The 21,767-nt window shown below is 52.7% G+C and overlaps 1 protein-coding gene across 3 annotated transcripts in view; it reads right to left on the reverse strand.

The window, feature by feature from the left end:
- SULF2 (sulfatase 2) overlaps positions 1–8,697 on the reverse strand; it is a 141,398-nt gene extending 132,701 nt beyond the window's left edge. The window contains exon 1 of one of the 3 annotated variants that reach the window (XM_021077818.1): positions 7,766–7,952. The gene's annotated coding sequence lies outside the window, so the exon portion shown is untranslated. The other 2 variants (XM_021077816.1, XM_021077817.1) reach the window with 2 other exon arrangements.

Consider the following 21,767-nt stretch of genomic DNA (forward strand, 5'->3'; position numbering starts at 1 on the left):
GATTAAAAGAGAGACACCAAAGAGTCCTGCTCTTTAACCCCATTTTGTATGTGGATGTGATGTCTGGAGCTGTGGCAGCCATCTTGAGACCATGAAGTAACAAAGATCAAAAACATGCTGAGGATGAGAAACAGGCTGGGAAGATCCTGGGTCTTTGATGGCATTATTATATCAACAAATTGGCCCCTGCACGCTCCTGCTTTGGACTCTTGTTATGTGAGAATTCAATATTTCTATTGCATAAACCACTCTCAGCCAGGAATTCTATTACTTGCTGTGAATAATATATCCTGATTCATACTCAAGCAATGAGGACTCCAAACCACGAAGACTCTAGTAGGCTTTCCTGTTCTTTGAAATATCCAGGTAAGTGGCCTGCAATTAGACAGCATCTGTAGACAGTGTCTGTCTCTTGAACAGGCCAGAAGGGCTGCTCCTTTCACCAGAGCATGGATATCTCCCGAACTTCTTCGGCTAAAAACATTCCCTTTTTCTGGATGCTGCGGTGGGTCAAGCCACCTGCTGGGGCCCTGGCCTTCAGCCAATAAGAAAGGCTACTGGCAACATTCTTTCCCTAATACATCTGGCTTCCACTTGGCCAAACACATCTCGGGTGCTCCCGGGATGGCCCTGCCCATCCCTTCACACACACACAAGCCCTGTTCACAACGCCTGGGAGTTTAGGATAGAACTTAACCAAGTTTCAAGCAAGGCCCAGGCGGGCAAAGCCGTGGATCTGGGCCTTCTGTAAGATGAAACAACATGACAGACGCCAGGGTCACCAGACAACGTGTGCTTTGGAATCATACAAAGAGACCATGGACAATTCAGAATAGCGGTGGCTGCGGGTTAGAGAGAATTCCCTGATGTCTGGGCTGCAGCATCTCGGAAGACCACGCCCACAGCTGTTCTATCTGGAGGCCTCACGATGCACCTGAGGCCCAGGGGCCTGTATGACCTTCAGCAATTTCCCAAGGGCATCTGTTGCAGAGTGATGACTATTCGGCTCTGTCTGCTGTTCCCTGAGAGGTGAGGAGATGGACGAGGTGGAGCAAGGGAGGAGGTTCAGCTTGAGCCTTTGGGGATTTCTCAGGAGTGTCATAAAGAGGTGAGCGTGTGGGACGTACTAAGAACAGTCATCGACTCGATGCATGACAGGCGCTGGGGCAGGGGAGGAGGAAGGAAACCCCACCAGAGAACAAAACACCTTCTCCCTAGAGGATCACATCCAGTCCCAAGGCTTAAAATAACATGGATGCACTGATGACTCCCCCGTTTCAGTTGCCAGCCCCAACCAGCTCCAGATGTGTGTATCCAGCACCCAGGGAGCTTTCTGCCACCCAGGTTGAGTGTCATCTAGACCCAGCTTTTCCACAACTAACTTCTGGATCTTTCTTCCTCCTCCAAACCTTCTCTTCTAGTCTTTCCAAGTTAGGAATCACCCCACACAAAGCCACCTGGCCATCTTTGACTTCTTGGTCCTACAGATATTGGGGGCTGCATGATTCTTTGTTGTGTGTGTTTTTTTTTTGGGGGGGGCACCCTGCACATTGGAGGATGTTGAATCGCATCCCTGGCCTCCACCTGCTAGATACCAGGAGTATCCCCTCCCCTAGTGGTGGCAACTCAAAATATCCCCAGACACTGCTAAACGTCCCCAGGAGGTACAGTTGTCTTTGGTTGAAAGCTACAGCTCTTCCCTTATTTTGAGCATCTGATCCACCAGAAAGTACCACTGGCCCTGCCTCCACCCATTTCTCTCCATCTCTGCTGATATCACCCACCCTGGCCAGTATCAGCTTCCCATCCTCAGAGCCCGGCTTCCACCTGCAAAGCATCCCTCTCTAGAGCAGCCAGTGAGATCTTCTTTAGAACACCAATCATGTCCTTCCCTGACTTAGAACTCTCCAGTGGTTTTCCATTTCATCTGAAATGAGACTTTTTTCCCACGTGGCCCGTCTTCTCTCCTCCCTGCCCCCAACTTACCCCCTGCCCTCTACCTCACTGGCCTTCTATTTGTGTGTTTTTTTTGAACTATAGATAATATTCTTTTATTTATTTATTTGTTGTCTTTTTAGGGCCATACCCACGGCACATGGAGGTCTAATTGGAGCTGTAGCTGCCGACCTACGCCACAGCCACAGCCACACCAGATCCGAGCTGCGTCTGTGACCTACCCCACAGCTCACGGCAACGCCGGATCCTGAACCCAGTGAGCAAGGCCAGGGATCGAACCTGCAACCTCAGGGCTCCTAGGCGGATTCGTTTCTGCTGCGCCACAATGAGAACTCGAGTTTGTGTTTTAAACAGGCCTCTTGGCTAGGCCATTCCCCGCTACCTCTGGGCCTTTGCACAGGCTGTTTCCTCTCCCTGAAATTCTCTTCCCCCAGATCTTCCCTAGGCTGGATCATCCTCAAGATTTAGGCCACACGTCAGAAGTCCCATCCCCAGAGAGGCCTCCTCCCCTCGGCCCCATCCTTTCCCACCACATCACTAGCTGGTTTCCTCGGTAGAGCCTGTCACTTGCTGAGAGAGCCTGGGACTTGACTGCTTGTGTATCATCTGCTTTCACCCTCTGGAACAGATGTTCCATGAGAGCAGATTCTCTCGGTTCACGCGAACGTCTACTGTAGTGCCTGGCGCGCAGTAGCTGCTCAATAAACACGTGTGCACGGATGAAAAAAGAGGAATGCCCTCTTCGCCCGTACAGCAGTTTCTAGAACACCTTCACATGCCTGATCTCACTTAGAGCAGCTCCTCCGCCTTCCAGCAGCCCGTGCATCAGACAGGAGGACGAGACATCCGCCCTTGAGGGCCCTCATTCCACCTCTCTGATGATGTGGGACACACACACACACACACTCAGGGCACTCTGGTTCCCTTCAGCAGCCAGGCCCCTCCTGGGGGGGTGGGGTCTGATTCAGCAGGGTCTGGAATTTGAGCAAGTACCTCCAGACAATTCTCACGTTGGAAGGTTGGCACACACTGCCCCAGCCACAAGAAAGCCCAGAATCAAGGCTGGGGGCGGGGGGTGGTGCCCATGTCAGACACAAAGGCAGAAAAGTCCAGCTTCCCATGCCCGCTGACCTCAGTGGAGGCTGCCCGCCCAGCAGCTGTTTCCGGGGTCCCCACCTCCACCAAAACGGAAGCGGTCCATCCAGCCATCCCCTCTCACATTCCTGTCCCCCCTTAGCACAGGCGTTGGCGGTCTGCCTCCCCACCAACCAGGCTCCCTTCCCTGGTGTCCCCTGACCCTTTGGGGTGTGCCCCTCAGCTCCAGGTTGGGTCTGGGAGCCTGGCCTAAGCCCACTGTCAGGAACTCATTTCTGTGGCCAGTGATTGGTCCGAAGTGAGCACGTGACATAAACCAGTCCAACCGGAGGGACCCTTAGGCCCTGGGTGGGCATCACCAGAAAAGAGGCTTGGGTCTTTTCTGGTGGGCTTGAACCAGAGAGGAGGAGGGAACAGCCATGACCTCAGCACCGTAATCACGAGACCAGCCGATGCTACTGAGGGCTTGCCTGTGTCAGACGCCATGCCAAGCACTTGACATGGATGGCGTTTTATCCTTTCCTGCCAGCCAGGAGAGAGGTGTTCCGATCACTGTCATTTGCCGGATGAGAACACTGAGGCATAGAAAGATTATGTGCTGGGGATCACAGAGCCGGGCGGGTAGCCAGGCAGCCTGGCCCTCCCGACCACCGTGCCAGAGCCTGCTGGCCCTCGGGGCTGGAGAGACCAGTCCTGTGGAAGGAGGCGCAGAGATGGACTGGGACAGGTTCTCAAGCCAAAATCTGAGCCTTGACTCAGCTGTGCCTGAAGCTGTGACCTTAGTGGTTTGGGGGTCATGAAAGCCACTAAGCCCCCCTTCTCTTGCTGGTTTGAGATTTCCCCCCTCCTCATTCGGTGGCTTTTACAAGAGCAAAGATGCTGATGACTTTCCAGCCCCTCTGGGAAAACACTCCCGAGAAGCCACTTGCGACAGGCACACAACAGGGGCCCAGCGAACATCAGCCGAGGTGGGTAAAGGCGGCTCTGGCTTCCCACTCTTGAACCTGCCCAGTCCGTGACCCTGACACCGCCTGTGGCCAGCCAACACCACTTCCCTCTCAGTTCTGAGTGAGGCCTACTTCCCTAGCAACCACCTCAATTAGGCAATCACACCATTTATCAGGATGCCAGCTAATGACAATGAACTCAGGGATCTTCCAGTGTGGCAGTGCCTCGAATCCGGATCAGGGCCCATCACGAGGGGGCCCATGGAAGGCAGGGAGCTCAGCGGGGAGAGGCAGCCTCAGCTTCCACATCCAGTGGCCACACAGGGCCCAGGCCTCAAACAAAGGGCCCTGGACCCCCTGGGCCAACCCTCCAGGGACAGGCTGATGCAATTCCATCACCAACCACAAGAGGGCTGCACCGCTAGGAGCATCTGAACCCTCTCACGCGGGCTTGTTTAGGGGTGCAAATCCTCACCTCAGATCTTCTGGCTTTTTTTTTCCGCCAGTCGGGAGCAGTATTTCCCTTTGCACCCTGACTAGGGGAGTGGCCGGGTGGGGGGAGAGAGAGAGAGAGTGAGTGAGTGTGTGTGTATGTGTGTGTACTTGCAGGGAGGAGGAAAGATTGCCAGGCCCATCAAGGATTTTTCTTAGGGCAATCCTCACTCTCCAAATGAAAACACAAACCCCAGACTCACCCACCCAGTGGAGGTTTTTAGAGAAGGGTGGGATGACTGAGGGGCCTCAAAGTTGGATTGTCTGATTGCGTGCTCTTCCGCTGCACGTCTGGTGTCTTTGTTTGTTTCTACACTTGGCAAAAGGGCCAAAGTCAGGGAAGGAGGAGAGTCCAGTGGGTCAGCGTGGACCTCGGAGCCTCAGGGCCTCTCCAATCCCAGCTCCACCACGGACCAGCTGTTGGAAAGTCAGTATCCTTCCAGTGCCTTCGTTTCCTCCTAACCCGACAATCATAGGACCTGCTTCAGTTTCCTTCTTTTTAACATGACAATCACAGGACCTGCCTCCGGGGGTTTGTGCAGAAGGATTTAGGACAGTGCCTGGCCTGGGACACAGTAAGTGTTATCTATCATCTTAAGACTAAGCCCTTTCTTTTCATGATAAGCCGGTCAGAGATATTCTGATATTCTTCTGCAGGCCAAGCCTTCTGGTCTCTTTCTGAGGGGAGGACATCTAAGAATAGACTGGAAGGAGTTGGGGGATAGTCCCATTCTGGCTGACTCAGGAGACCAGACGCTGCCCTCTTGAGGCAGGTCCAAACCCATAAATGCAACATATCCAGGGAAAGGAAGAGGAAAATCTTACTCCCAAATCCAAAGGATGGATTCAAGCATGACGGGTGTGACCTCGCACCAGCTAGGTCCCAGGGATGGCAGCTAAAGGGAGCTGTTGAATGGGAGGCACACACATGCCTGTGTGTATGCACACACAACACACACACACACACACACACTCACAGAGCCCTACTGTCCTTCTCCAGGCTGAGGCTTTTTTTTTACAATCAACTCATCATTCAACCCTTAAGTCTGAAAACTTAACATGTTATTAAGGTTTCAGAAAAAGCCATAAATTCAAATAAAAAAACCCCATAAACATACACAACGCCCAAACCCACACTAACTCTCAGCCACAGCAGCTATGCCAACATTGTGCATTTATGTCCATAAACTTGGCCCAAGGCAGGCAGATCCTTTATGTGTAAACACCCACCAGCCAAGCCCTCGGCCATCATCTCCCCTCAAGCCGCTTATTAGGATGCTAAATTGTTAAATTACACAGAGACAGGCTGCTGTGAATTCTCTCCTCCACAGGTGTGAGAGGCAAAGCTGGAAGGACCTCTTTCAAGGCGAGTGGTCTTGAGCCTCTTCGCCCCCCTTTTTTCTATAAGGAATGAATGGCTTTCATTTAATTACAACCCTCCAGTGGTTCTGTAGTGGGTAGTGGAGATGCAGGAAGAAACCCCTTCGCTATTAACTACAAGATGAGAGTAACTCTTCCTGATCCAGGCAGAGGTGCCGGGCGTCCTCCAGGAAAACCCACCCTCCCTGCGTCTCCATCCCCCAGAGAACCCGCTCCAGAGCAGCCTCCCTCCTCGGCCCCAGAGGAAGGGGGGGGAGCGGCACTGTGGGAAAGAGGCAGGGGACAGATGGAGGGGCACGCGGGCGGGTGTCCCGACGCGCACAGATGTGCAAATACCCAGATTCGAGTGTAAGCTGAATGTAATGACTTGGTTAATTAAATATTGACTTTTAACTCAAAAAGTGATTAAAACAAGCTGCAGGAAAGACTGTCCAGAGAGGAGAGGGGGTGGGGAATGATTCAGAACTTTCAGGAAGGGAGAAGAGAAGAAAGGGGATGGTCACAGTGAAGGGCTGGGCTTGCCCTACTATGTGCAGGGGGCGTGGCCTCCAGTCTCCAGACAGGGAATTGAAGCTGGAGGTTTTTGTGCAACTAGGATTGGTGGGTTGTCTCTTTACATTTTTCCATCCTTAGGCTGAATCTCTTTCCCCAGCTGCCCTGAAAGTGGAACTGAGAGCTTCTAGTGCTCAGGAACTAGATTCTGTTTATTGCCTTTCTCTGGAACATAATGTAGCGCCGGGCACCAGGAGGTGCTCCAGAAATGCTTGTAGAACGAATGAATGAACTACTATAAAGAATTTTTTTTTTTTTTTTTAAAGTGCACTCCTAGAAATCGCTGCAGCTTCACTGTCAGACTTCTGAAATCTTCGGGCGCCCAGGGAAGGGAGCGCCTCTCTACAAGGCGATGAGAACTGGTTCTGACCCGGCCTGGGAGGAAGTTTGTCTTTTTAATCCCGTTTGCCCTTTCGGTATCTGCTAGTTCCCAGTCTCGGAAGATCCGGTCCACCGCTTTCTCCCGTCCTGCCCGGGGAAGCCCCACGTGGTCTGGCTTCTAGCCGGTCCATTGGGTCTAAACTCAAAGGGGTCAAGAAGGCCATCCCCCTGCGGTCGGCGGGTCCCGGAGCGCTGCTCCCCACTCCCCCCCGGGGGCCTCCAGGGCTCCGCGTGGCGCTTCAGCGGGTCAGGGGCGCGGTGGGAGGCCCTTGCCCGCTCGCCCAGCCCGCCGGCGGGGTCAAACGGGTCATCCTCCCGCGGTCCGCCGGCGCCGGAGCCACCCTGCAGCCGGCCGGGTCCCACCTCTGTGCTGTGCGCTGGGGCCGGAGCCGGGCGGTCCGGACCAGCCCGGGTTCACCTGGGTGGTGCTCCTGCCCGCGTTCACCCCGGGGCCGGGGCCGGCTCCGGGAGCCCCCGGGCCGCCCACCTGATCGCGGCGCTCCACTCACCAGCACGCACCCCCCTCGGCGGCCTCACCCGGCCCGGGGGCCGCCGCCTCTGCCGCAGCCCGGCCGGGCCGCGGGGCGCAGGGGACTCCGCGCCGCCGCCGCCTGCTGCTGCTGCCGCCGCCACCGCCGCTGCTGCTGCTGCATCCCCGGCGAGTGCTGCTGCTGCTACTGCTCCTCCTCCCCTCCCTCCGCCTCCTCCCGCCTCTCCGCCGCCGCCGCCCCCGGCCCCCGCCCCGGCACGCCGCCCTCGCCAAAGTCCGGGTCCGCGCCCCGCCCGGGCGGCTCTCGCAGCGCCCCAACGCCTTGGCACCGCCGGGGTCCGGCCCCCCGCCTGCCTGCCGGCCGCCGGCCTCCGCGCGGGGGAGCCGAGCGCGCGCCGGGGCGGAGAGCGGCGGGGGCCCCGGGGACCCACGGCGGCGCCCTCCCCGCGCCCCCCGCGTGCCAGCGCTTTACCTCTGGCTGGAAGGACTGGCGGCCCGGCTGGCCCTGCTGCCCCCGGCGCCCGGTTCCGGCCCCGAAGTCCAGCCCCGGACGGGGCAGTGGCGGAGAGCGGGGGGTCCGGACGGCACTCCGCCTCCCGATGCCTCGGGACCCCGCTGGCCGCGCTCCCGGCGCCGAGCGCGCACCCTCGCCGGGACACAGACGCACACTCACCCGACACACACTCGCGCCCGCTCGCCCTCGGCGGAGAGTTGAAACAGCTGTGGGATTCGATTCGCCCAGGAGCTGGAAATGAGGGAGGGACGCGGGCCAGAGCCGTGCGTGCGTGTGTAACACACACACACGAGGAGGGCATCTCTAATAAAGCAGAAATCACAATAAAGTCAGGAGGGCCATCGATCAGGTCCACTTGGCTGGAACGAAGAGAAAGAATCCTGCCTCTTTTCCGCTTTCTTTTTCTCCTGCCTCTGAGCTGGAAGGAGCCAAGTGTTCCGCGGGGCGTGCAACAGTCCGGACGGGCGCTCCCTCGTAATGACACGTTAATAAATGTTTTCTTTTATCTGCTGTCACAAGGGCTCACCCCGGTCTGCAAACACTCGACCGCCTTCGCTGAAAGCCGGCGCTCGCCTCTAACCACACACGTTTCCCTTTGGAGACGCCGGCTCGAGGCCGGGCGGGCAGCTAGATCGCAGGGTGAACTGCCCACGCGCCCAGGAAGCTCCCTGAGACATTAACTTGAGCTCACGTGAAAAGAGCTGCCGTTGCCCAGAAATGGTCCGGGAATAGGAAAGAAAGGAGGAGACACCGGCTTCCTCGAGAGGGGAGGAATTCGACTCAAGGTGGTGCTGTCCACCGTGCTTTCCACTGTCCCCAGCGTCCCAGGAGAGGCCTGGAGGGGGACAGGGCTGACAGCGGTGGGCAATGAGCTGGCAGAGAACCAACTAGTAGCTGCAGAAAACCCCGCTCAGTTGCTAAGGGAAAACAGTTTCAGCTGCAGAGAAGGGTACTTGCAGGCAGAGTAAGGGATTTAAACCTAGTAACACTCTTACAAGCTAAGTATCATTATACCCAGGTTACAGATGTGGAGACCAAGTCACAGAGAGGTTAAATAACTGGCTCAAGGTCACCCAAAGGTAAGTGGTAGACTCAGCACTCGAACCCAAGATGCTTGGCTCCAGAGTCATGTTTTTAATTCCCAGGCCATTGTTACTTTCCTACACAGCTGCTTCTTTCTCTGCTGTGGTCTTTCATGCTCGCTGGGGTCGTCATATTGAGTAGATAAAAATGCAGAAGGTGCATGAGGATATATTTACACTAAAAAATTCTTGTTGTTTATCTGACATGCAAATTGAGTGTCCTGACCCTGTCGGGGGCTTTGGACTCTCCCCATAATCTCCCTTAGCTACTGCAGATCATTTACAGTCTAAGTAAATCAGAAAAATCTGGAACTTGCTTTTCCAAATGAGATTCTGGTGCCCACCTTTCAGGACCACTGAGGCTGCTGATCAGCTGTCCTCTGGTTTCCTGGGAACAAAACCTGAGGCTTCTTGATTCACCCGTTCTGCCTCCTCTTTGCAAAGGGACATCTCTGCTGCGGAACCTCTCGTATGGTGCTGTCCAGGGCAAGTACAAAGCTAGCTATGTATGTAATTTAAAATGTTCTAGGAGTTCCCGTCGTGGCTCAGGGGTTAATGAACCCAACTAGTATCCATGAGTTGCAGGTTCGATCCCTGGCCTCGCTCAGTGGGTTAAGCATCTGGCGTTGCCGTGAGCTATGGTGTGGGTCACAGACATGGCTTGGATCCGCCTGGCTGTGGCGTAGGCCAGCAACTGTCGCTCTGATTTGACCCCTAGCCTGGGAACCTCCATATGTCACGGGTGTGGCCCTAGAAACACAAAAGACAAAAATAAAAAATAAATAAAGTTCTAGTGGCTGCATTAAAAAAGAAACAGGTGAAACTAATTTTCATAGTGTATTTAATCCAGTATATCCCAAATATTATCACTCAACATGTAATCGATATACAAATTATTTTTTCTTACTAGGTCTTTGGAATCCAGTGTGTATTTTACACTTACAGCGCCTCTTCATTTGGACCAGCCACATGGGTAGGGGCTCCCATACGGGATAGTGCCGTTCTAGTTGGTTCTGTGGCCCACACTAGGTTATCTCCTCTGGTTCTCTCCATCTTTCAAGAAAACTGATCCTCAGAAAGGTAGAGGGTCACAAAGTTGACAAAACGGAATTTTGACGCACCCGAGGCTGTGTCTGGCTTTGGAACATGTATTTCCTGTGGCAGGAAACGAACTGGGACCTCAGAACCCCTTGGGGGTGTCTCAGGGGCCTGGGGTGGGGGAGGGAGGTGAGATCTGCCGGGGACGGGATCTGCCTTTGGCCTGCTTTGCATCTTGGGTTCTGGAGACTCTCTCAGAGGTCACGGGGAATTCTGCAAAAAAAGTTCATACATGCCCCGCCTTCTTTCAGGCCTCACGTTCAGGAACACAGCTCTCCCCTCGTCCCTCCGTGGGCTGTGCCTACTATTTTCTCCACATCCTGGTCTCATCAGGGAAACCTGGAAATGAGAGGCAGCTCACAGTCGCCTATTTGGGGCTGGAGGCGGGGCTGAGATGGTGTCATTGATTATCTCTTTGGGTATTTATTCTTTCTACTGTTGCTGTTCAAAGGCCAAACATGGTGAAGTCTGTGCCTCGCCCTTTACTCTTTGTTAGGAAGAAGGAGATGGATCTTGTGAGTGCTTGTGTGTGTGCGTACACACCCCTGTGTGTGTGCAAGCATGTGTGTGTTTACTGCAGGCAGGTGCTGTGGATCGGGCTTCGGGTCAGGACCTAACTCACCAGCTCAGACACTCACAGGGTCAGAGGGTCTGCAAAAGGCCCTCTGGCCACATTTACCCCCAAAATTCTCAGCCAACCCACGGTTCTCTGGGTCCGAGGCCTCAGCCTAAGTTTTCCAGGTTCTCTGCAGGCAGGTGGGGACCTCCAGCTCCTTTTGGGAGCCCAGTGTCTGCCTGGGAAACACGAGGGGCCTCAGGGGCCCAGTAGCCCCCCAGCCTTGGAAGTGGCTCAGCCATGACTGGGGGGTGGCACTGGGGGGGGGCGCTCAGTATAATTCTCAGGCCCTTGCACCTCCTGACTCTGCAGCCCAGCCACACTGTCTGGGACCCCCTTTCCCCTCTGTGTCCCTCCTCACTCTGATGGCATCTCTCACCGGGACGTCCTGGCTGGATCATCGGGCTTCTCAGGCTCCTCTCCCCGCTCCCGACTCCCACCCCCTTGTTGGTTTAACCTGGAGGGGACCTTTCCCTTGACACCCACCAGTCTTGCGTCCTCCTCCCGCGAGTTCCCTGGAGGCTCTCTGTGCAGAAAGCCGCTCTGGTTCTCTCTACCTGGCTAAGCCAGAGTGCTCCTATCTTTCCTGGACGCCTATGCAACAATTAAAAAAAAAAAAAAATGCATTCCTGCTGTGTGTTTCTTTATCTCTATCAAGAGGCTGAAACTCAATCTGATTGTCCAAGCACTTCTGGCTGCGTTTGGATTGGAGTAGATGGGATTTTATGAGGGTTGTGAAAGTCGAGCTTTGAACATGTCTCAAACAAATTGGCGTGTGAAGGAGAAATATGATGGCAGAGAGGGAGGCTTGGGAACGTGATGGGGTTGGGGTGGGGGGCTCTTAGAACTGGGGCACAGGTGGCTTTAATAAACCACACCAGTTTGGCCGTAACTTGCTTCTACAAAGCAGAAGAGGCTGCAGAGTTACCCCCAGGGGCTCGGGATCCAAATTCTCAGCTCCTGAGTAGGGACAGTTTTGCAAGGCTTTTCTAAGACAACTCCCAGCCTCATCCATAACGTTGTGAATTTGCGGTTAATTCTGCTGAGCTTTCACTTAGACCCAAGCTGTCTTGTCTGCAGCACTGCAATTGCATTAGAGAAAAACTGTTTACATTTCTTGAGATATTGTGATAATGAGAAACAGCACCATAAACCCCCATTAAGTCAAAGGAACATTAATTGTATTTCATGCTGCCTCCCTGGGCTGGCACGCTCACACACACATGCTTTCCTTCAGCAAAACAGGGCTCATCGCTTGCAGTGCAGCATCCCTTTCTCTCCTTAATTACATGTAATTGTACAGTCTAATTTATTCTAACGCCCGACGCCTGAAAGTGCACATTCATGAATCAAGGGTGAGATTGGGAGGTAGGAGCATTATAAACGGATATAATTGCAGTCTCCTGGGGGCTGCTTATGAGTGATCGCAAAGAGCAATGATGATTATTCTAAATTCTTACCAATGAAAGACAGTCAGACTGCCTCCAGTTAAGAACACAGGTAACAGTGACGATTTGTCTACTCGCTTAACAGTACACCAATAGTTCTCTTTGGATTCATAAGCAAGAAAGTTTAAATGTGTGAATCTCATGTAACCTGTGATGGGATGAAACGGGCGAGTAAGGGTGTTAGTCCTGGTGTAACTGAGTATTAAAATGAGTCCTGGGCCCCCGCTCCCCAGCACAGCCACAGAGCTTGTGGGTCTCTGTTGGGCTATGGTTTTCTCTTTTTCTTTCTTCCTTCTTTCCTTCCTTCCTTTCTTTCTTTCTTTGGCCGCTCGCATGGCATATGGAGATTCCCAGGCTAGGGGTCGAATCGGAGCTGTAGCCACCAGCCTATGTCAGAGCCACAGCAACACGGGATCCGAGCCACATCTGCGACCTACACCACAGCTCACGGCAACGCCGGGTTCTTAACCCACTGAGCAAGGCCAGGGATCAAACCTGCAACCTCATGGTTCCTAGTTGGGTTTGTTCACCACTGAGCCACGATGGGAGCTCCAGGGCTATGGTTTTCTAATGGGGAAAAATAGGGTCCATTTGACCATAAATGCAATTCATTTTAGTCTCTGTGACCGCATGCCTCATTTTACATTGCCTGTCCAGAAAAATCCCTTTTGAACTTTGATTATGATAATTAATTTTTCAGTTATGATTAATGTCGGTGGTTGATTTAGTAAAAGTGGAATAATGACTCAACACTGCCCAGGGTTGAAGTTCTAACTAACCCGGACTCTGACCCCACTGGCTGGTGACTCAGCTGATCACTTCAGGTCTCAGTTTCCTCTTTTTTTTTTTTTTTTTTTTTTTTTTGCCTTTTTAGGGTCGCACCCACAGCACATGGAGGTTCCAGGCTAGGGGTCGAATCAGAGGTAAGCCAGGCTGAATTGGAGTCAGCTAGGCTCCAGCAACACGGGTCACATCTGCGACCTATATCACGGCAATGCTGGATCCTTTAACCCACTGATGGAGGTCAGGGATGGAACCAGTATCCTCATGGATGCTAGACCACTGAGCCATGATGGGAACTCCTCCGTTTCCTCATTTGAAGAATGGGGATAATACTGAGGATGTTGCAGGTTGTCAGATGGCCTCAGTGAGATTAATGAAGGTAAATGCACGCAGGGTGCCTGGCTGGGAGGTGCGCAATGAGTGTTCACCAATCAGAATCGGCACGGGGCTACCTTGCGCCTCCTAGAAGAAACCTGACTGTGAAAATCCAAGGCAGTTGTGGCCTTGCTGACAAAGCAAACCAGAGCACGCCACTCCCAGGCTTAAAATCCCTTCCTCTTATATGGAAACATCCGAATTCCTGAGCGGGACTGCAAGATCAAGACAGTCCCAACTCTGGCCACTTCCCCAACGTCTTCCTCTGCTCTGACTTCCTTTTTTATTATGAAAATTTCAAGAGAAAAATGGAACTAGTACAGTGGATATGCTCTACCTCCACCCGGAATCAACAGTTAATATTTTGCCATGTGCCCTTCTGTGTTGCTGAACCATTTGAAAGGATGTCAAGGACACACCATGACACATCAGTGCTCAGGACTTGAGTGGGCATCTCCTAAGAATGAACCGTTCTCCTGGATGACCTCCCCATCATTCTCACACCTAAGGAAATGAACAGTAATTCCACAGTCACTCCCCAGCTTGCTCACAGTAACGGAACACCAAGGGTTCCTTGCTCTTTTTCCTGAAGCCTTTGCCTGCCTCAGGGCCTTTGCACTTGCTATGCCCTCTCCCTGGAATACTCTTTCCCCAGATTTTGCTCTATGAGCTCCTTGTCATCATTCAGATCTCAGCTCAAATATCACCTCCCTGAATTCTCTCCTCTTTTATATAAAGACGTTTCTTGATCTCCCTATCTTCCCTCCCCATTTTATTGTCTTCCTATAACACGTCACTATATGAAATCCGGTATTTATTTTGTGTCCGTGACTATGGTCTATTTCTTCCTCCCCACCTTTACCCCACACTAGCTGCAGGAGCGCAGGGGCTGTGTCTGGTTTGTTCAAGGCACTGGGGCTGCGACGGCAAGCAATGTCTAGCACACAGTAGAAATTCAATAGATATTGCTAAATGAAGAAGTGAATATTCCTGGGTGTGATGTTTTCAAACAGAAGAAGGGGTGAATGGAAGGATTGGGAGATTGGGATGCCAGCGTTTAGAGACAAATTCACAGGGGTTCAATCCCAGTGCTACCAGTCACCAGCTGTGTTACTGTGGGCCTCTGTCCCTTTTAGAACTCCTCTGCCAGATGGGATGGTGACAATCACTTCTGCTTCCTAGGGTTGTCATGCGTTATCCATGAGCTTACATACAAAATGCTTAGAACAGTGCCTGGCACATAACAACCAGCCTTCCTTATGCCCATTATAATTAATGTTAAATCAACTGGCCAGAGGCCCGTGATTTTAAGCCCCATTGGTTACTCACAGGTTCCCGCAGAACAGGTCCCCAAGCAGGACACCCAGGGGAAAACATCTTTGCAGGGCTGCTGTGGCTGCAGCACTGGCCACATGCTGCCCTGTGAGAGCCATTGGGTCAACATTTGGCCTGAAAAATGGCTCTGGTTGTTTACACTGGGCATCTGAGCTGATGCTCCAGGTCCCATGGTTAAATATTTTGACTCTCACCCGTGAGACCAGCCCTTGGAGGCTCAGATTGGATGGAGGCGTGGGAACCTGGAGAGGAGAGGACAAAAGGAGCCCCCTCCCTGCTGGGGGAGAGTGAACCCAAAGGCCTGGGCTCTGATCGGCGGGTCCCCTCCTACTCTGCTTGGCAAAATACTCTTGTGAATGTTACCTTATTACTGGCCTTCACTTTTTTTTAAAAAAGGATATTCAGGGCTGGATGTCCAGTATGTAGGGGCACATAGGGAAATGTGCGTTTTCAGCTACAGTTGCAATAACAAATGAGTTAGGAAATCAGGAAAAAAATATATATTTTTAGAGTTTTATAACAGAAGTAGCTTTTGATGGCAACCTGCATGTTCCCATTGATACCTGTTGGGTCTCCATGCAGGGGTTGCTTTGGCCGTGATCGATGCTGTCCTTGTCTAGACTGAGGCAGGCTGTGTGGTCATCACGTCAGGATGGTCAGACGTGCCACTTAGACGCAACTGTTTGTGACTGAAATAACAGGATCCATGTCAAGCCAGCCGCTTTTGTTGCTCCATGGACGTGACCGTCAACTATAGTCCTGATATTTTTTGTTTTTAAAATTATAGTTGATTTACAATGCTGTTTTCTGCTGTACAGCAAAGTGACCAAGTTTGTATATCTATGTATGTATGTGTGTGTATGCATACACACACACACACGCTACATGGGTATATTTTTCTTTTTTTTTTTTTCTCTTTAGGGCCACACCCAAGGCATATGGAAGTTCCCAGCTTGGGGTCGAATCAGAGCTACAGCTCTGGCCTATCCCACAGCCACAGCCACGCCAGGTCTGAGCTACGTCTGTGACCTACACCATGGCTCACGGCAACACCAGATCCTTAGCCCACTGAGCAAGGTTGGGGATCAAACCCTCATCCTCATGGATATTAGTTGGGTCTGTTACCCCTGAGATGCAATGAGAACTCCTGGGTATTTTTTTTTAAAAACAAACTTTATGAAAGTATAATTCACAAAGTATAAAGTTAACCCATTTTAAGTGTACCATTGAATGACATTTAAATTGCCAGAGTCATAGCACCATTACCATAATCTAGTTCTAGAATTTTCTCGTTACCTCTCATGATACGACCCCTCATGGGCATGGGTTATTTTAAAGCTTTCCAGGTGATTCTAACCTGCAGCTGGGGTGAGAGCCCTGCCTGGGGGGCAGCACCTCAGGAAACAGAGGAGAGCGGGACAAGGGGGCCCAGAGGTTGCTGAAGCCCCTGGTGACACTGAAAAAGCGTGTACTTAAAAGAATGTAAATGAGTACCCACAGGAGCAGTTTGGACTGTGGGGAGGATGGGGAGGGTGAGGTGCGTGGGGAGAGAGATGGAGGCTGGTCTGCTGAGATGCTTTGGTGGGAGCCCAGACCTTGGTCTAGAAAGGTCCATCTGGGCTGTGGGTAGTGCTGGCAGCATGGGGGAGGGGCACACGCCACATTTCCGCCTGGAGAGGCCTGTGCTCGCTTCCCAGTCCACGCATCCTACCTCCCTGGGAAGTTAGGGGGGGACAACGGTGGCTGGGAGCAGGGGTGCCTAGAGTCAGCTCCATGGGGGTCACCGTTGCCAGAGGGGCGAAGCGCCTGAGGACACACAGTGGGGCAAAACCAGGGCGAGTAAGGGACCCGGGAGCCCTGCTCTTTCCGCCTTGGCGCAGCTCCCCGAGTCTGGGAGGGCTCTGTACGGCGGCTGGGCCAGCTCCGTCCTGCTTAGAGTTCCAGGACCCCAAAGAGTCCTCTTACCTTCCTGCCAGTGGGATCTTGTCTTGCCCCCAGGCTCTGTCCCCAGAGGTGACTCCCGTCCGTCACAGTGCTGTCCCCTGCCCCGGCAAGGCAGACTCTGCCACTTGGCACCCAGGCTTATCGTCATCCCGTGCCTGCTCCTGGTGACTCATCGTTTCTGCTTTTGCATCCGGTCACCTGTGGCTCTGGCAGGCGCTCATGCCCGCAGGGGCTGGGCTGCCAACCAAGACGGCAAGCAGAGGCTTCTGTGAAGAGCTGGCTTGATCCTGGTCTGTCCTCCTCACCTTGGAGAGAGGGATTTAGGAGTGTAACACCTGTCGACTGGAAAACACTCACTGCACGTGCTGGGGCTTGGCTGCAAACAATAGAGCCACTTGGGCTAGTTAAAGCAAGAAAGGGATTTGTTAATGCATATGAAGTGTTCCCAAATCCATGGGAAGAGTAGGCATCCAAAGACAAGGTTGGAAGCTGTGCAGCAGGAAAGGCTTCAACCATATCATGAAGCCAGCTCTGGTAACACACCAAGGCTGCCGTGTCTGTCCTGACGAATTTGGGCCCGGCCACTGAAGGCCCAGCCACTGCTGACCCCTGGAAGAACCAACAACCGTGTCATGGTATTTTCTAGAAGCCCAGATCCCTTGGGCACAGTGGTTGCCACGCACAACTCCATTCTGAATTGCGTCCGACAGCGTGTCTGATTGTGGACTCTGGGTCACGGGACTGCATCCCAGCCACAGAGAGATGTGGGAAGTGGAGTTTCTGGAATTGGCTTGGGAAGGCAGGACTGGTTATGTGGGATGCTAGAAAATGGAGAGAGAGAATGGGGCGGTTGAAAAAGACAAACACCTGCTCTACCCGCAGTGTGCCAGCGAGTGGGCTGAGCACTTGGCACCTCTGATTTAATCCTCCTCCTGCGAGTTAGGGAACCAAGGATCAGAGAGGGCAAGTGACTTTCCCAAGGTCTCATGGAACTCAGACTCCAGAACCTTCACCAAACTTCCCAAGGCAGAAGTCGATGGATAATGGCACTGAGTTCCCCAGACCCCAACCCTAAAGCTGGTCTGGGGCCCCACCCACCAGTGAACCCATTTCGTGTGACTTGTGCAGTCACAGCACAGGCTCAGTCCCTTTGCCCATTGACTCCTGTGACTGAAGCAGAAAATCACCTACATTTCATCCAATATCAACAGCCAGATCATGTAAAATCCTTCTGGTGCCCAAGGTCAGAGGACTTGGGCTCTGGTTCCAACTTCCGGTTGCATGACCTGGGGCCTCATTCATTCTCTGAGCCTCTGTTTGCTCGTCTGTTGAAAGGGCAACAGAATCTCATTGCACTTTGCTCTCCCTCCATGACTGTCATTCAAATATTCAGACAGCAAATAGGTTGAGGGCTTGGTTCTTTGCCTCAAACAGGGACCGTATGCCTGTCTGTCATTAACAGACATTAACTGGGATTGATGGCCGTGGGCTGTCTGTCTCAACCTGGAGGTTCAGAGGGAAATCATGTGAGCTACTTGGGGGTGAGGGGAGGGGGTGGCATATGGCTGAGCACTGTGGGGGCAGGACTGACCCTGCGCCTTGAAGATGTTGAGGAAGTTGTTTTGATCCGGGTTATCAGAGCACGCAGCAACCTTGGGCATCTTTGGTAAGAAGTTCATTTATTCATTCATTTAACAAATCTGTTTAAAGTTGCTACTAAGTCTCATTAACTAAGTCTCAGGTCCCAGGACCCAAAAGAGAACTTTCATGATTCCAGCTCCCAGGAGATTAGACTCTAGTAGGTGAGAAACAGGCAACACCGAATTCAACAGAGACTTTGTGCCAGAACCTCTTACCAGCATCTGCTTCTTTTTCCCCGCTTGCCAACTTGATTTTGTTCCTGTAGCAATGTACTCCCCTTAAGGGGTGGCTCAGGATTGTTTGAAGCCAGGGGTGGTCCTTGGATCAGCAGCATCAGCATCACCTGGAAGGAAACTTGTTAGAAACACATTCTGGGGCTCCACTCCAGACCCACTGAATCAGACGCTCGGGGTGGGGCGGGGGGCAGCAATCTTTGCTTTAGCAATGCCCCCCATCCCCCGACAGCAATCATGTGTGTGGCACATGGTTCTTGCCCTTGAGATGTAAAGAGGTATCTGCTGGGGGATTTGGGGAAATAATTTTTTCCTTATTAAAAAGGTCAGAGTCTTAGAAGGTAGAGCTCCTGCCTTGTGCCCCCTTCTGCTCCAGAAGTGATGGCGGGTGATCACCGATGACCAGGAAGCGGGGTTGTCACTGTTAGGCTGAAGACGGCTGAGCAGAAAAAAGCCTGAGGGAGTTCCCGTTGTGGCTGTGACATAATGAACCTGACTAGTATCCATGAGGATGTGGGTTCCACCCCTGGCCTCATTCAGGTTAAGGATCTGGTGTTGCTGTGAGCTGTGGGGTAGGTTGCAGACATGGCTCAGATCTTGCGGCCGGCAGCTGTAGCTCTGATTTGACCCCTAGCCTGGAAACCAAACCTCCATATGCCTTTTAGGGTGCGGCCCTAAAAAGCAAAAAAAGGAGAAGAAAAGAAAAAGAGAAGAGACTGAACTGCCTTGAGCATCCTCAACAGATCCAGGTTCACGAAGCTGATGCTGATCTAAGTCCCCACACGAAGGTCTCCCGGCCTCATTCTAATGTTGCTCACGTCCTTTTCTTCCTCAGCGCCTTTTCCACATCGGTAATTTAACACCTCTTAACACCTCACACTCCTTAGGATGGCTGCTATCAACCCCCCCCCCACCGCCAAATAACAAGCTTCGGTAAAGGTGTGGAGAAAGGGGAAGCCCAGTGCCCTGTTGGTAGGGATGTAAGATGAACATGGAAAACAGGATGGTTGTTCCCCCCAAAATCAAAAATCAAATTACCATATGATCCAGCAATTCTACCTCTGGGTATGTACTGCAAAGAATTGAAAACAGGGTCTCAAAGAGATGTTTGGACACCATATTCATAGCAGCATTATTCACCATAGCCAAAAGGTGGAAGCAACCCGAGTGTCTACCGATGGATGGTTAAGAAGGTAAATTTTATGCCCTGTACCACAATTAAGAATAAGACACATACACACACACACACCCCCTCTTAAAATGCACCCCCTCCCTCATGTACATCTGCTTACCAGTGGTCTCTGCGGCTTTTGCCTCTTCTCTGGGTTCTGGTCCCACATATCCGAGAGGCTTCTTGGCATCTTCACCTGGATCCTTGGCGGCAGCTCACGTTCAACATGCCTGAGTCTGAACTCGGGATATCCCTCCCCAGACCTGCTTCTCCCGCCTGGCGTCTTTGGGGAAACTGACACTTCCGTTCACCGCAAATCAGAAATCACCCTCTTCCTCAGCCTCCTCCCCGCAGCCTAATCCATTGCAAATTCCTGGTGATGGCCCTTCAGTTCCCCTCCAGGACCACCTCTGAGGACATCAGTGAGGTCGCAGAGGGCTCCCTGGACGGGCCCTGGCAAATCCAAACCCACGCCTCAGGGCACAACCAGAGTGAGTTTCTCCAGCTGCAGATCTGATTGACCCCATTTTGGTCTTACTGTCCTTAATCAATGCCATGTGAAAAGATTTCACGGAAAAATCCAGCCCCTCCTAGAGTAAATTGCCATGCAGCCTTCTCCTAAGTTGATTTCACATCTGGTGGTAAGAGCCACACTGTCTTCTGGTCCCTTTGGAGTGAGTCTCTGAGACCTGAGGTCTGACATTTGGGGGGCGGGGAGTGGGAAGGAACAAATGAAACGGTTGATCTCTGCCTGAGTTTGGGGTGTCCTGGGTGCAGACTCTTGAGATAAGAATTTGAGAAGTCGCTTATTTAGGAGGTGATTCCAGGAAATGTTAGCTGGGGGCAGGAAGTGAGAGAGAGAAGGGAGGTTACCCATTTGGGGCATGTAATTAAGGCTGTGGGTACAGAGGACAGCTGGAGTGCAACACCCTGGAGAAATCCTGGGGGATGGAGGCTCCCAGGTAGACAAGGTACCCCAGGAGTGAGGCAGTCCCAACTCCTGCGTTCATTCTGGGGGGTTTGGAGTGTCGATTCTCTGGTACCTTGGAGCTGCCCTTTGTAGGCAAAGTGATCTGCTGAGGTTGTGGAGAGACGCCTTCGGTCAATGAGAAGGGGATACTGGTGCTTGGAAGTGGTCTGAGTCCATTGGAGGGTTCCAGCCGACAGCGCCTGCACCTCCGATGACAAATGACACTCACTAAGTGACTCAGATCCTCAAGGAACAACAGAGAGACATGATTAGGGTGTCGGTCCTTTCAATTGCTCCCTTCCCTCAAGAAGAAAATTCTCTGTTCTAATAGGTCTTAACTCCCTTCTCCGTCCAGATCATCTCCCTTTTGAATCAAGAGAGCGCCAGCCTTGGGCTTCAAGCCTCTCGGAGCGATTACACCTCGCTGCAAGGTATAACATTGCTGTGGTTTCTAATTAATTTTTCCAATGAAGTCAGGTTTGCTGTTGAGATAAATTTACATAATTAAGACATTGGATCTAAGAGAACATTAAGTACGTCCCAGGTTGTGCTGCATCAGGCAGGTGGCAGGTGGTGGCTGGAGCAGGAGGACACCAGCCTGAGGCATAAAGACCTCGCTCAGTGTGGATGCCTCGGGCCCCTCCCTTCTGAGGTCCAGTCACCTCTATGGATCCGATTCTCATTTCTCACCCACCCTCCATCCCCTAGAACCCCCTTCTCGCTCCCATGGAGTGCGTCCTTGCCTCTGTCTTTGTCTAAGCTGTTCCTGCCACCACAGCCCCTTCTCCTCCTAGACCCCTCCTTCGTGACCCCTGACGACCCCCTCCCTGGATCCCCTCCCCAGGATTATTTCATCCAGCCGTTGACGGCTGGGTCCCCCACTGGCTGGATGCGTGGTGAGAACAGGAACGGACCCTCTCTGATCGGACGATGAGAGAGTGAAAGAGAGAAGGAGTGACCAGAGCTCTCTCCTTGTGTCCCCTTGACCTCCTCGGCATCTCTGGACAGCCAGGGCACTCAGCCAGGAAAGGCTAATCATCAGCTCTGCATTGACCTTTCCGCTCAGGTCACCCTGGGTGGGGCTTGTCCTCTCTGAGCTGTTCTTACCTGTGGCTACATGGAGCAGGTGACATTTTTGCCTCTAAAATGAGTCCCAAGTGAGACCAGAGACCAGCCTGTGCTGGTAGCTGTGGCTGCCAGGTACCTGTCACAGGCGACCGCGCTGCTGGGGGTTATGTCCCTGTGAAGGGGACTCAGCAGGGGT

The sequence above is a fragment of the Sus scrofa genome, chromosome 17 (assembly GCF_000003025.6).
Source record: "Sus scrofa isolate TJ Tabasco breed Duroc chromosome 17, Sscrofa11.1, whole genome shotgun sequence".
Classification (NCBI taxonomy): domain Eukaryota; kingdom Metazoa; phylum Chordata; class Mammalia; order Artiodactyla; family Suidae; genus Sus; species Sus scrofa.